The 13723-nt window shown below is 47.5% G+C and overlaps 1 protein-coding gene across 1 annotated transcript in view; it reads left to right on the top strand.

Moving 5' to 3' along the window:
- The first annotated feature begins 12858 nt into the window (after positions 1-12858).
- IP6K2 (inositol hexakisphosphate kinase 2) overlaps positions 12859-13723 on the top strand; it is a 30440-nt gene continuing 29575 nt past the window's right edge. Inside the window, exon 1 of the mRNA XM_043587359.1 lies at positions 12859-12964. The gene's annotated coding sequence lies outside the window, so the exon portion shown is untranslated. The remainder of the gene's footprint in view (positions 12965-13723) is intronic.

Here is a 13723-nt window from a genome sequence, read left to right as displayed (position 1 = left end):
CTTTCTGGTGCAGCCCTGTGTTGTTTGTCCTCTCATTTCAGGGTTCCAGGCCATAATAGTACCCATCTGGCAGATACATTGTTGGGATTGGGATGTGAGCTCTTGAAAATTAGAGAGGAGACCTGGGAATATGTATTAGGGTTCTCCAATAAGGATTGTGTGTGTGTGTGTGTGTGTGTGTGTGTGCGTGCGTGCGCGCGCGCGTGTGTGTGTGTAAAGAGATTTATTATAAGGAATTGACTCATGCAATTATGGAGGCAGGCAGGTCTCATGATCTGCATGATGAGCTGGCAAACTATAGACCAAGGAGAGCTGATGATTAAATTCTAGTCTGAATCTGAAAGGTTAAGAACCATAAGAGTTGATAGTGTAGTTCCTTTCCAGAGGCTGGCAGGCTCAAGATTCAGGAAGAGCTAATGCCCCAGTTTGAAGGCAGGCAGGAAAATTCTCTTACTTGAGTGTCAGTCCTTGTGTTATATTTGGGCCTTCAACTAATTTGATGAGGCCCACCCACATTGGGGAGGGCAATGTGCGTTACTTAATCTACTGATTTAAATGTTAATTTCATCCCAAAGCACCCTTACAGAAACTCCCAGAACAATGGTTGACCAAATATCTAGGCACCCCATGGCCCAGTCAACTTGACACATAAAATTAACTATGACAGCATGGTATTTGAGTTGTTGAAGATGGTGTGGAAGGGCATCCAGTATATCCCTTGCAGGGAAGATAAACTCACCAATGAAGCTCAGCGGAAAACTGTCTGACAGTGTTACTTCTACCATTTCCTTCTCGGTAACGTGGCTGTAACAAGAACTAGCGATGATTCTGTGATAACTCAGTGTGCCTGCGGTTTCTTTCCAAGTGACCAAAAGAAGCTGTTCTATGATAAAATCGTGTTCCAGTTTGATCTTGCCTTGACCTGGTGGTACACAAGTGTCAAGTAGTGGGTGAACATACAAAATATCCCCTAGGGGCTCAAGAAACTAGTAGTTGAATTCTCTCAAAGCCAAAATGGCCTTTAAAATTAAATGGTTTGGCCTTTGTGGTTTTAGTGGTGGTGTTGCTATGAACAGTTATTAAGCGCCAGGACAATGTTAAGATCATACTGTTCACAGTCTCAGAGTACATGTCACTTGAGGACTTTGCTTTCTTGAATGTTCTAACATGAAGCTCTGAATTTGCTCCATCAAAGGTACCTGAATATATCCTCGGTGATCTTAGTGCATTCATTTTATAACAGAATTAAAACAGTTTACTTATATTGTGATTAAGGAATCTGTGGTTGTCTCATAAGGCATCATGTTAAGTATAAATTTTACTTCCTTTACCCATCTCCTCTACAGACAAATGCTCCGTCACAGATGACGGCACAGATACTGTTACCTGGTTATATGGGGGATATGCAGGTAAAATGCAGGGTGTTGACCAGGAACACACTGAATAATAACCACTTGTGAATTTAGATGAGTATTACCCAAGTTCTAAATGAGAGTGTTAGAAATTCGGTCTGAACTCAGTTTATTTATTCATTGGGCACATTTTGGTGACCTGCTGTGGACATTCCTGACACTGTGTTTAAACTCCAGGAATTAGCAAGAACAATGGTAGTAAGATTCACCAAGGCATTCTGGACCTTTCTTCCACTGATGATGGAGCCCATGTTTCCAGACTCACAGGCAGCAGCCCGGATCTCCTATTTCAAGGATGATCATGTTCCCAATACCTTATTGCTTCCCTTGGTCATGCTGTTTTTCTCCTTCAGGGCTGCCATTGCCTCTTCGTAAAGTGAGTGCCAAGCATGCACTATCCCTCACTGCTCTAGCCCACATCACGCCATTCTGGTTACACAAGCATCTGAGGCACTGTAAAAGGAGAAAGACTAGATTTGAATTTGAAGGAGACTCCCTCCAGGTAGGGACTCCTCAGAAATTGTCACCATCATCCTAGTCATCCTAAACATCATGGTGAAACTTGGCCAGAGATGCCTTTTGGGTCTAGGTTGCATTTTGTAATGTCATGTGCTAAAAAATCAAACTTTTCTGAAATTTGTTTCTACTGTGTGACATTTCTACCCCTTTTTCTTTGAGTTCTTCCCAACCAGAATCCTTGCTCCTGTGAGCACTTCTTTCTCTTCTATCAAACCAGTTATCTGGCTTGTCTTTAAGTGCATAAGTCAAGCAGTGCCCAACCCATTTGTAGACTAGAGGGCAGGAGGCTGCCCAGGCTGGAGTGTGAAACCAAAGGAGCTACCCACAGACACTAGGAAAGCCAGGACCTGACCCCACCAATCAGTCCATCCTGATAGGCAGAAGGATGGGCATTTGCCGGTCAGCTGTTGAGGAAGGAGGTCTAGATAGTACCAGCCAAATCTCCATGGCCTTCTTGGCCATCGCCCTACCACTTCCTCCCTGTGCAGAATTGCATTGAGCCAAGGGTCAAAAGTCACTGTGTGCTCTGCAGAAAGCCAGATCCAACAATCTCTTTTCTGGCCAGGTCCTCAGGCCCCCAGAATGAGGAAGCAGGGATTTGCAGTTGGTTATTTTTCTGGCAAACTGGTAAAAAGGCAAAGCTTAAGTCTAGACCCACCAGACAAGCAAACCAGCACTTTCCAGCATAACATCCAAGCATAGCTAGCCTGGACGTTTTCATTTTGAAAGTGAAAGGCCTAGGCTCGAGGGGACATCTGCAGCACACTCTCCCATGCCTGCCATGAGCCCAGCCTGGGCAGCTGGAGGAGTGGGGGACCTGATGCCGAGGCTCGGATCTGTAGGACAATCGGGGCAGAGGCCTTTGGGGCAGATGTGCATCAATCCCAAGCAAGATGGAATCGCACATGAGCCACGTTGGACTCCTGGCATCCTGTCCCAGAGCTGGCCCACAGCCCCATGCCCAGGATGCAAAATGAGGCCACACACAGATTCATATGACCCCAGATGAGGGGCTGTTGAAGCTTCCAGCTCTGGAAGCCAGAGTGCTCTCCTAACCAGGACAGAGCTGGGAGACAGAAAGCACATGACCCCAGCCCCCCAACTCAGGGCACTGACCCTTCAGAACTCAAGATGGCTCCACTGGTCTGGCAGCTCCAGGCTAAGGCTGGTCAGATGAGGAGTTGGAGACCCTCCAACACCTTGGCTTCCTCCTCTGTAAAGAAGGAAGCAGGCTATTGGAGGGCATCCACTCAGCTGCCCTTGGCTTTGCCTACATGCCTTGGCCCAGTGGAATTCCAGTCCGGCCCCTCACCTGCCTGGGCTGGGCCTAGGCCCAACCACAGTAGGGGGCTGGGGTTCAGTGGCTGGTATGGTCTCTCCCTTGTGATCACTTTAAGCTGGGCATCTCTGGCTCACAGCAAAAAGCAGGCCCACTCCCTGACAGAGAACTGGCCTCACAACTGAAAACCTATGTGAGTTATTCTCATACCTGAAAAATGGATAAAGCTAGTTTTATATCCCAGGAGGGCTAGCCTTGCGCCTGGGAACTGGTCATGGGCCAGGTTTACAAAGTGAAGGCAAAGGTACATTAAGAGTGCCACAGTACGGCTCGCTGAGACCAGGCGGCCTTCCAGCACAATGGGAATTTCCAGTGTCCTTTGTGGCTCTTCGCAGCCTGGACATGGTGAGGACGAGGTGTGTGTCCAGGACAATGTGCTAGGAGCTGCCTCCATCTTGGTCCTGTGGGAGCCTTTTCTTGGTAATTTTACTGCCTTTTGTTCCATAACAACAACAACAACAAAATCGGGAGTGATTTGCAGCCAGCCCCTCCCCAACTGGCATACTTCCCAGAGCTATGGATGCAGGGGAGGAGGTAGGGTTGTGGAGGACCTGAGTCCTGCCCCTGCCCTGGTGGGAACATCATGTTCTGAACTGGGCTCGGAGCTGCCTGTACAACCCTCTGACACTGGGGACCTTGGGAGCCCTGGGCCCCGGGGGGTGGAGTTGATGGAGAATGGCCAGCTTGATTTAAGGAACAGGTAGGGAAGGGTTTCTGATAGATAACTGACCCCAGAACAGCTCTACCCACACACTCCCTCCCGACCCTTTCCCTGGCCCTGGCCCTGGCCCCAGCAGAGAGGAGCCCTCCCTTCCTCAATCCCAGGCCAGGGCTGTGTGGGAAGAACAAAGTGGTCCCCAACTGGGATCTCTAGCACAGAAAGGCTGCCTCCATCTTCTGGTCCAACTCTCACTCCTCCACTTTTGGACAACTTCTTTCGCCCTGGCAGATCCCTTCCTGGGGCCCAGCTACTTGCACCCCAGAGACAAGGTCTCTGCTCAGCAACCTCCGCCACGCTTCATCTCCAGGCCCCTTGCAGTGCTCGCTGCCTGGCCCTTGGCTCATATCTAACCTTTTGTGCCCCTGCCCCCTCAGCAATGGCCTCACCTCGTCTTTAAAGAACACAGAAACGATGGGTCAGAAGCCCCGGGCTCCTCCTCCGTTCCCCACGTGCCCCCCTAGCTCCTGCCCCACTGTTCTCTTTTCATGGCAAAAGCCTTGAGACTTCCCTATAATCGCCTCCTCACCTCCTGTTCTGGCCACAGTACAGCACCGCAGTCCCCAGAGATTTACAAGAGCGGAGCCAAAGCACATGCTGGCTCCCCAGAGTCTTAGCTGAAGTCACCACAATGGACTCCTCCCTCGTGCTTCAAGGACCGACCACCTTCTCGGGAACATCCAGTTCTCCTGGTTTTCTTCTCACCTCTGTTGCCAGCTTTAACTCAAACTACAGTTAAATAAATGTTGAGTGTTCCAGGGGCGCCTGGGTGGCTCAGTCGGTTAAGCGTCCGACTTCAGCTCAGGTCATGAACTCACTGTTCGTGGGTTTAAGCCCCGCGTCGGGCTCTGTGCTGACAGCTCGGAGCCTGGAGCCTGCTTTGGATTCTGTGTCTCCTTCTCTCTCTGTGCCTCCCCTGCTCTCACTCTGTCTCTCTCTCACTCTCTCAAAAATAAAGATTAAAAAAAAAATTTTTTTTTTTTTAAATGTTGAGTGTCCCAGGGAGGGTTCCACTCCACTCCCCACCCTGGGACCCTTCAGCATTTTGTTAGAAGCAGTGTGGCTTTGGGTGTTATCTCCATGCTGCTCAACCCCAGGTTTATACCTCCACCTGGGACACTGCTGAGCTGAGTGTCCAGTGGTCTGGGCTGGGATCCCTCCCCTGGGCTCCTCACTCTCCACCCACTGGGAACCTTCTGCAGTGTTTGCTTTGCTTTGCCTTTTTTTTTTTTTTAATTTAAAAAATTTTCAAAGTGTGGAATATAACTAATACCGAAAGGTGCATAAAACAAAGACATTCCGCTCAATGATTTCTCACAGGCCAAACACTCCTGGCGCCCTGCAGTGTCCCTGTGGCTCTTCAGTCATTCCTCCCTGCTCTGTCTTGGCTTAATATAAGGTGGTCATTACCTCGATTTTCTTGATCCTTAACCACTTGAACATGCCTCTCTAAAAAAACACTTTCTTGGGGCACCTGGGTGGCTCAGTCAGTGGAGCATGTGACTTTTGATTTCCAGGTGGGGGGTTCAAGCCCCACATTGGGTGTAGAGCTTACTTAAAAAACAACAACAAATAAATAGCCACTTTCTTCATATGGTGATATAAATTAATTATATATATATATATATAATATATAATAATGATATAATTAAATGCATAAGAGAGAACCCATTCTAACTGCTGGGTCTTAGCACAGTCTTTATCTTTTATCCCTTGAACAACACGGAGGTTAGGGGGCACCAACCCTCTGCACAGTCAAAAAAAACCCATGTATAACTTTTGACTCCTCAAAAATTTAATAGCCTACTCTGTGCTGACGGCTCAGAGCCCAGAGCCTGCTTCGGATTCTGTGTCTCCTCCTCTCTGCCCCTTCCCCGCTTGTGTTCTCTCTCTCTCTCTCTCTCTCTCTCTCTCTCTCTCTCTCTCTCAAAAATAAACATTAAAAATGTTTTTTAATTTAATAGCTACTGTTGACCAGAAGCCTTACCAATAACATGAACGGTTGTTTGACACATTTTGTATGTTATATGTATTATGTACTCCATTCTTACAATAAAGTAAGCTAGAGGAAAGAAAATCATAAGAGAAAATACATATGCAGTACTGTACTGTATTTATGGGGAAAATATGCAAATAAATGGAGTCCAAACCTGTGATGTACATGGGTCAACTTACACTGACATAGAGTGGTTTGCCTTTGTTGTGTACATTAGGCCATTTTGTACCCACTTTTCTGCATCTTTCTTTTCTCATTCATCTCGTTTCAAGCCCTCCAATTCAAGTGGTGTTATTCCAATTCCTTCTTTTTGATGATGACATAAAACCTGTCCCCAAGGGACACCTGGGTGACTCAGTCGGTTGAGCATCCATCTCTTGATTTTGGCTCAGGTCATGTTCCCAGGGTTATGGGATCAAGCCCTGTGTTGGGCTCCACGCTAAGCATGGAGCCTGCTTAAGATCCTTTCTCTCTCTCCCTCTGCCCCTCTTCCCCTCTCCCCCTCTCATGCCTTTCTCTCAAAAACAAAACAAAACAAAAACAAAAACAAAAACAAAAACAAAAACAAAACAGGGGTGCCTGAGTCGCTCAGTTGGCATCTGACTTTGGCTCAGATCATGACCTCATGGTTTGAGCCCCAAGTCGGGCTCTGTGCTGACAGCTCAGAGCCTGGAGCCTGCTTTGGATTCTGTGTCTCCCTCTCTCTCTGGCCCTCCCCCGCTCGCACTCTGTCTCTCTCTCTCTCAAAAATAAAAAATTAAAAACATTTAAAAAATTAAAAACAAAAACAAAACTCTGTCCCCAGACTTTTTGGTACTTCTCCAGTGAAAGGTGGAGTCTAATTTCCCTCTCCTTGAACATATATCCCAGACTTAGTGACTTTGCTTCTAATGAATAAAATAAGGCAGAAAAGACACTGCGACTTCTGAGTCTAGGTTAGAAAGGGGATACAGCTTCCACCTGGCTTCTTCTCTCTTGGGACAACCATCCTTGGAATCTAGCCACCAAGTTGTGAGGAGGCCCAGGGCACATGGAGGCCACGCGTGGGCATTTCAGGTCTCAGCTCAAGCCTCAGCTGACAGCTACACCTCAAGTGAGGAACTTTGGATGATTTCAGCCCCAGCATTCAAGCTGCCCAAACGGATGCAGCAGAGAACAGTTTCTGCTGAATCTTGCTCAAACGGCAGATTTGTGAGCAAAATAAATGTAACTGTTTTAAGCCACTAAAGCTGGGTAATTTGTTACATAGCATAGTAGCCAGAACAGTGTGAAGGTACCAAAATGTTCCTAACCATGGCCTTGTGGATGGGCCATCACTTTGCAATTTTTTTCCCACTACACATGATGTAGCAATAAATATCCCTGACCATATAGCCCACATCTCAGTGCTTTTATTTCTATAAGTGAGAATCCAAAGTTTGCGACTATAGGGTTTAAAGGCGTTTGCATTTTTATTTTACTGGGGTTTGCAAAATTGCTTTCCAAAAAGGTTGTAACCAGTCTTTGTCAATAATGTTGAGACAAATCCTTTTCCTTACATCCTGGAAAGCAAGAGTCGGTGCAGTTCTTTTTAACTTTTGCTAGTTTACTAAATATAAAGTGACTTACCTTGTTTCTCTTCTTAAAAAAAAATTAATAGCCAGGGTGCCTGGGTGGCTCAGTCAGTTAAGCGTCTGACTCTTGATCTTGACTCAGGTCATGATCTCACCGTTCATGAGATCAAGCCCCACACGGGGCTGCGTGCTGACAGTGCAGAGCCTGCTTGGGATTCTTTCTCTCCCTCTTTTTCTGCCCCTCCCAGCTCTCCTGTGTGTGTGTGTGTGTGTGTGTGTGTGTGTGTGTGTGCGCGCGCGCGCGCGCGCGCGCGCTCTCTCCCATTCTCTCTCAAAATAAATAAACATTAAAAAAAATTAATAGCCTTGGGGTGCCTGGGTGGCACAGTCGATTCCTGATCTCCGCTCAGGTCATGATTTCGAGGTTCGTGAGTTTGAGCCTGTATTGGGCTCTGAACTGATGGTGCAGAGCCTGCTTGGGATTCCGTTTCTTCTTCTCTCTGCCTTTCTACCACTTGTGCTCTCTCTCTCTCCAAATAAATAAATGAACATTAAAAAATGTTACATTTAATAGCCTTTTCTTAAAGGAGTGGTTTCAGGTTCATAGCAAAATTGAGCAGAAAGTACAGAGTTCCCATATATCACCTCTTTGCCCCAACACACAGCCTTGCTCACCATCAGCATCCCACATCAGTGTGGTATGATTGTTAGAATCAATGAACCAATATTGACCTGTTATCAACCGAAGTCCAGAGTTTACATAAAGTTCATTCTTTTTGTTGTACATTCTATGGGTTTTGACAAATGGATAATGACATGAGCCCACCATTATAGTATTATACAGAACAGTTTCACTGCCCTAAAAAATCCTCCGTGTTCCACCCATTGATTCATCTCTCCCTCTCCCTCAAATGCCTGGCAACCACTGATCTTTTTATTCTCTCCATAGTTTTGCCATTGTTACATTTTAACTTTGATTTGTATTCCTTGCCTTCTGATGAACTTGACTATTTTTTCATATTGTGAGGTTCTTTTGGTTGCCTCCCAATACCCTTTTTCTCCTTTATCTTTGCTAATAAATTTAAATTGTGTCCCGGGGCACCTGGGTGGCTCAGTCAGTTAAGCATCCAACTTCAGCTCAGGTCATGATCTCACAGCTTGTGAGTTTGAGCCCCACGTCAGGCTCTGTGCTGACAGCTCAGAGCCTGGAGCCTGGTTCAGATTCTGTGTCTCAATCTCTCTCCGCCTCTCTCTCTCTCTCTTTCTCTCAAAAATAAACATGAAGCAAAAATTAAAGGGGCACCTGGTTGGCTCAGTCGGTTAAGCATCTGACTTCAGCTCAGGTCATGATCTCATAGCTGTTGAGTTCGAGCCCTGGGTCAGGCTCTGTGCTAACAGCTCGGAGCCTGGAGCTTGCTTTGGATTCTGTGTCTCTCTCTCTGCCCCTCCCTCGCTCATGCTCTGCCTCTCTCTCTCTCTCAAAAATAAATAAACATTTTAAAAACTTTAAAAAAAAGGGTAAAAAAAAATCCAAATTTTGTCCAAAGTGGCAAGTGTCCAGTTTCAAGTGATGGATGAATCCTGACCCCATTCCCCGACCTCTAAGACTCTTAATACAATTTTCTGTAGGAAATTTCCCATCTAGGACAATTCCTATGCTTTTCATAAGAAATTATTCCTAAATATTTTATAGCTCTGTTATTGTTAATTGAATATTTTCCTCATTCTTATTGATTTCTAGGGGCTTATTTGTAGGAAATTTTTGACATATTTTTCTTGTATTGATTACCTTAACATTTTCTCTTATTAACTGTAGTAGTTTTCAAAGAAGTCCTTTTGATTTTCTAGATTTCCAATCATGACATTATGCGATCATGAATGTTTGCTCATTCCATAATTCCTTTCTGCTTATTATTTTTTACTTTACGATTTTATCTTTCTATTCAATTGAACTATATGAAACTACCAACTACCTACTACTTTCCTCTTTTCTCTCTCTCTTTTAAGATGTCATTCATTCCATTTTTTCTCTTGGTAATTTGGAAACTTCACTACTTTTTCCGTTACATTAATGGCTACCTTCTCCCTCCAGGCATGAGGACTGACCCTTCAGGATAATTTACCTGTTATGGGGGAGAGTTTAAGGCCAGTTGGCCCTTCCTCCTTGGTAGGTGACTTGTTCTATCTATCTGTGAGCTTGTACAATGTTCTCTTTCTCCTTGGAGTTTAAGAATTCACTATAGTCTTTCCTTTTCCATACTGCCTGGGAATGAGGCCAGTACCTCCCATCTGCAGACACAGCTTTTTCTTCAAGTCAGAAAAGTTTTCTTCTATCATTTATTTGCTTTGTGCCTCTATTTCAGCCATCCCTTTTTCTCCTTCTAGAACTCTTGTTTGCACAATAGGACGCCTGGATTTGGCCTCCAGATCTCTTGTCTGTGGTCTGTTCCTTCATGCCTTTGAGTTTTCCATTGAACTTTGAGCTATTTCTTCCATTAGACCCAACCACTTTCTTCATATTCCTCCAACATACCAAACTTGTTCTTTCCTTGGGGATCTTTGCACTTGTTATGCTATCTTCCTGGAATGGCTTCTCTTTCCCTGCTCAGCCAGGCCTCCAGGTTCATCTTAGCTCAGATGTCCCCTTCTCAGATATACCTTTCCTGCTGCATTGGACACAAACACCATACTCTGGACATCAGCTTGGTTCCTTTTCTTCATTATTCACACTGCCCATAATGAAGCTGGGTTTTTATTTGTTTGGCTGTTGTTGTTTTTACTGTTGGATCCATCCTTTACTTCCCCACACTCCTCACTGTGGGGCAAGGACTCTATAAATCCTTCAAATTCTTGCCGTGTCCCTTCTTCTCATGTACCTAGTGTCTAGCCCAGGTCACCCCTTGGTAAACACTTATGGAAGAAATATAAGAGTGAATTAATGCGGGGCTGCCCCAGGGAGACTCTACTCTGTCCAGCCTCAACCCCACACATAGGAACATTGGAATGGGAGAGTGGGTCATCAGAGGAAGGTGGGACAGTGCTTATCTGTGAGGGCTTGAATGACTGGTGCCTGTTGGGCTTTTTTTATTCTGTGACTATAGGCAGGGAACAGGAGCAAACGCTGGGTTGGGCTTCCTAGCAACCCTGCTGAGTGTGGGGACCTTTGGGCCTGACCCAGGCAGGGCTAGCCTTGATCTGGGGTACTCTCACCCTGCCCCAACCTCCCTCCTGCTGCCCCATTTTAATTTTTTTCCATAGCCCTTATCGTTTAATACCACGTGCCATTCTTATTCAGTCAGCCAACAGGTACTTCTGGAGCTTCCTTGGTATTTGAGGTGCTCAGGATATATCCGTGACTAAAACAGAGAGATTCTTACTTCACAGGGCTCTTGTTCTAGTGGAGGAAACCACGCTTCCTATAAAGGATAATAAATGCTTCCATAAAAAAGGTAACTGCTATGGAAAAGAGTGGAGCAGCGTAAGGGGATAAAGGTGATCTCACGTGCTGGTTGAAAGGTGCCTGTTGCAGTCTGAAATGAGGGACTTCGAGGGCATTTGGGTACAGTCCTATGGAAATCTGCAGAAAGCATTCCAGGTATGGGAACACCTGGAGCCCAGCTCCTGAGCCAGGGGAGTGCATGGAGTGTGATACGTGAGAAATCGAGCTGCTGAGCAGCGGAGCCGGAGATGAACAGGGGAGATGCAGCCACAGAGGTAATGGGGGATCATAAGGCCCCTGACAGCTCTGACTTTTCCTTGGGCAGGTGCTACTGCAGGGCTCTGAACAGGTCAAGAGGGATTCTGATTTATGCATTTACAGGCTGGTGTGTGGAGAATGGACTGCAGGTGGCAAGAGCAGCAGCAGGAGACTGGAAGGTGGCCGTGACATTGCCCTAGAGAGAGAGCTGGTGGTGGTTTGGGCTGGGTGGAAGCCATGGACCTGGCAAGAAGTGCTCTCATCCTGGGTAGATGATGCATGGAAGGAATAGGACTTCTTGAATGTAAGTGGAAAGAAAGTAGTTAAGAGGTACTATGAGGCCTTTGGTCTGAGCAATAGAAAGGACTAAGCAGTCATCATTTTGAGCTGGGGGAAGTGAGGTAGAGTGTGTTTGGGGGATGAGCCAGAGCTAGGGTGGCACAAGTTGAATTTGAGATGCCAAGTGGAAGTCAGAGTGCAGATGCAGAGTCTACAGCTGGGCATTGAGTGTGGCCCTCAGGGTCTGGACTAGACATACACTTTTGGGAGTGATGGACATGGAGGTGGAATTTGAAGCCATGAACCTGGATAAGATTATGACAGAAATAATGTAGACAGAGAGAGGAGGCAAAGAGGAGGAACCAGTGAGGTGAGAGGAAACCACAAGGGCATGGAGCCCTGAAACTCACAGGTAAAGTGTTTCCAAGCAAAGAGAGATCAGCTGGTCACAGGAAGTCGTTCTTGCCCATTCCTATAAAGGCAGCCACCCGCCACCTTTGAACCATTTTGGTTCAATGCCATATTTCCAGCACAGTGTATAGGTATTCAGTACCTATCTGTTGAATAAATAAGCATATGCATGAATCCACACCTCTGCAACCCCCCAGTGCACGTACAGCATGGGGCTGCAACGTTGGCCTCATTTACAAAAAAGTGGAGATCAGGTAGGAGGCTCTGACCACTCTCAGTAGCACCTCCCTCCCCCCTCGAATTTGCCAGCTACACTGACATGCACTCAGGTGGGAGCTCTTCTGGCCAACCCATATGACCCAGGACAAATGAGCCTCAGACAAGTCATGCAGTGTGGAGGTTGGTAGGGCCTATGTTGGCAATGGGTCATCTGCCAGTCCCCAGAGGACTCTACAGTCATTCCTCTGTCCACCCCTCTGCATCCAGTCATCCATGCACCTGTGCATATAACCTTCCTTTGCTCACCGTCTACAGTCACTCTATTGCCCATCTTTCCATCCAACCACATCCAGTCCTGTGTCCCGCCGTATGCTAGGGTGAAGAACTTCGCAGTTTGTTGCAGACTGCCTCAGTATTAGTCTTGGAAAGCCCACATCCCGGGAAACCCTTGGACTCTGGAAAAATGGGACACTTGGTTGAGCCATCCGTTCACCCAAGCATCCCTAGCACCCCACATGCCCCAAACCCATCTGTCCACCCTACCACCCACCTGACCTCCCCCTTGAAGGCAGGCAAGGCTCCGCCCCATCCCTGGCCCCGCTCCTCGCCCCGCCCCTCCCGGAAGCCGCTGCCTCGGATCCCGGCGCCCTAGCAACAGCGCTTTTCGCGCTGCCCAGTCCGCGAGCTGGGCTCCCGGTGTGAGCCAATAGCGAGGGGCTCCGGGAGCGAGGCGCGGTGGGCGGGGCTCGGCGCGGCCGCCGCCATCTTGATGGGAGAGAAACAATAGGACGGAAGCACCGCTGGACGGGCCGAGGCCGCAGGTAACGCCCGCCTTGTCCGGCCTAAGGCTCTGCCGCCCTGGTAGATTTGGTGGAGGATGTCTCCGGGCCGTTCGGGGGCGAAGTCTCTGGTCATTAGGAGTGTCTCCGAGTTATTTGGGGAGGGGCTCTCCCGCGATCTTGGGGGCGGGGGGGATCTCTCAGGGTCTTTGTGGGGCCGGATATCCCCCGGTCATTTGAGAGAGGCGTTATTTCTTCAGGTTACTGGGGGGAGACTGTCTCCCCTGATTTTGAGGGACAGAGTCTTCTCTGGTCATTGAGGGGTCTCCCAGGTATTTTGGCGGTGCAGGATCTACCCCGGTCGTTGAGGAGGTTTTCTCAGACCTTTGTGGGGGAACGATCTCCTGGGTCATTGCTTCCCAGGACAGCGGCGTCCGTGGTGTCCCGGGTTATTGGGGGGGGGGGTCTCCTTGAGTCTGCGGGTGGAGGAGTCCGCCCACCGCCTCAGGTGCCGTTTACCTGGGGCCGGCAGATGTGCAGCCATTTTGAGTGTTGAGTGCCAGTTGGGGCCTGTCAGCTGGTGTACGGTGAGGAAATCTGCCCACCTTGTTATCCAAAAAAGTCCCAGAATGGATCAGAGGACGCCTTCTTTAATAGTGATAAGCGTCGCCGTGGGTGGAGCTTTCATTTCTTTCACATTGGCTTAAAGACTGCTTTTGTCTCTTGCATTCTAAGGGTTTGGTATCATTTTCCTCAGTTTCCTATGTTAAGAAAGCTGCACTAGCAGACAAATGAGGCCAA

This window comes from Prionailurus bengalensis, chromosome A2 (assembly GCF_016509475.1).
Source record: "Prionailurus bengalensis isolate Pbe53 chromosome A2, Fcat_Pben_1.1_paternal_pri, whole genome shotgun sequence".
In the NCBI taxonomy this organism is placed as follows: domain Eukaryota; kingdom Metazoa; phylum Chordata; class Mammalia; order Carnivora; family Felidae; genus Prionailurus; species Prionailurus bengalensis.
This window is presented reverse-complemented; position numbering and strand designations above follow the sequence as displayed.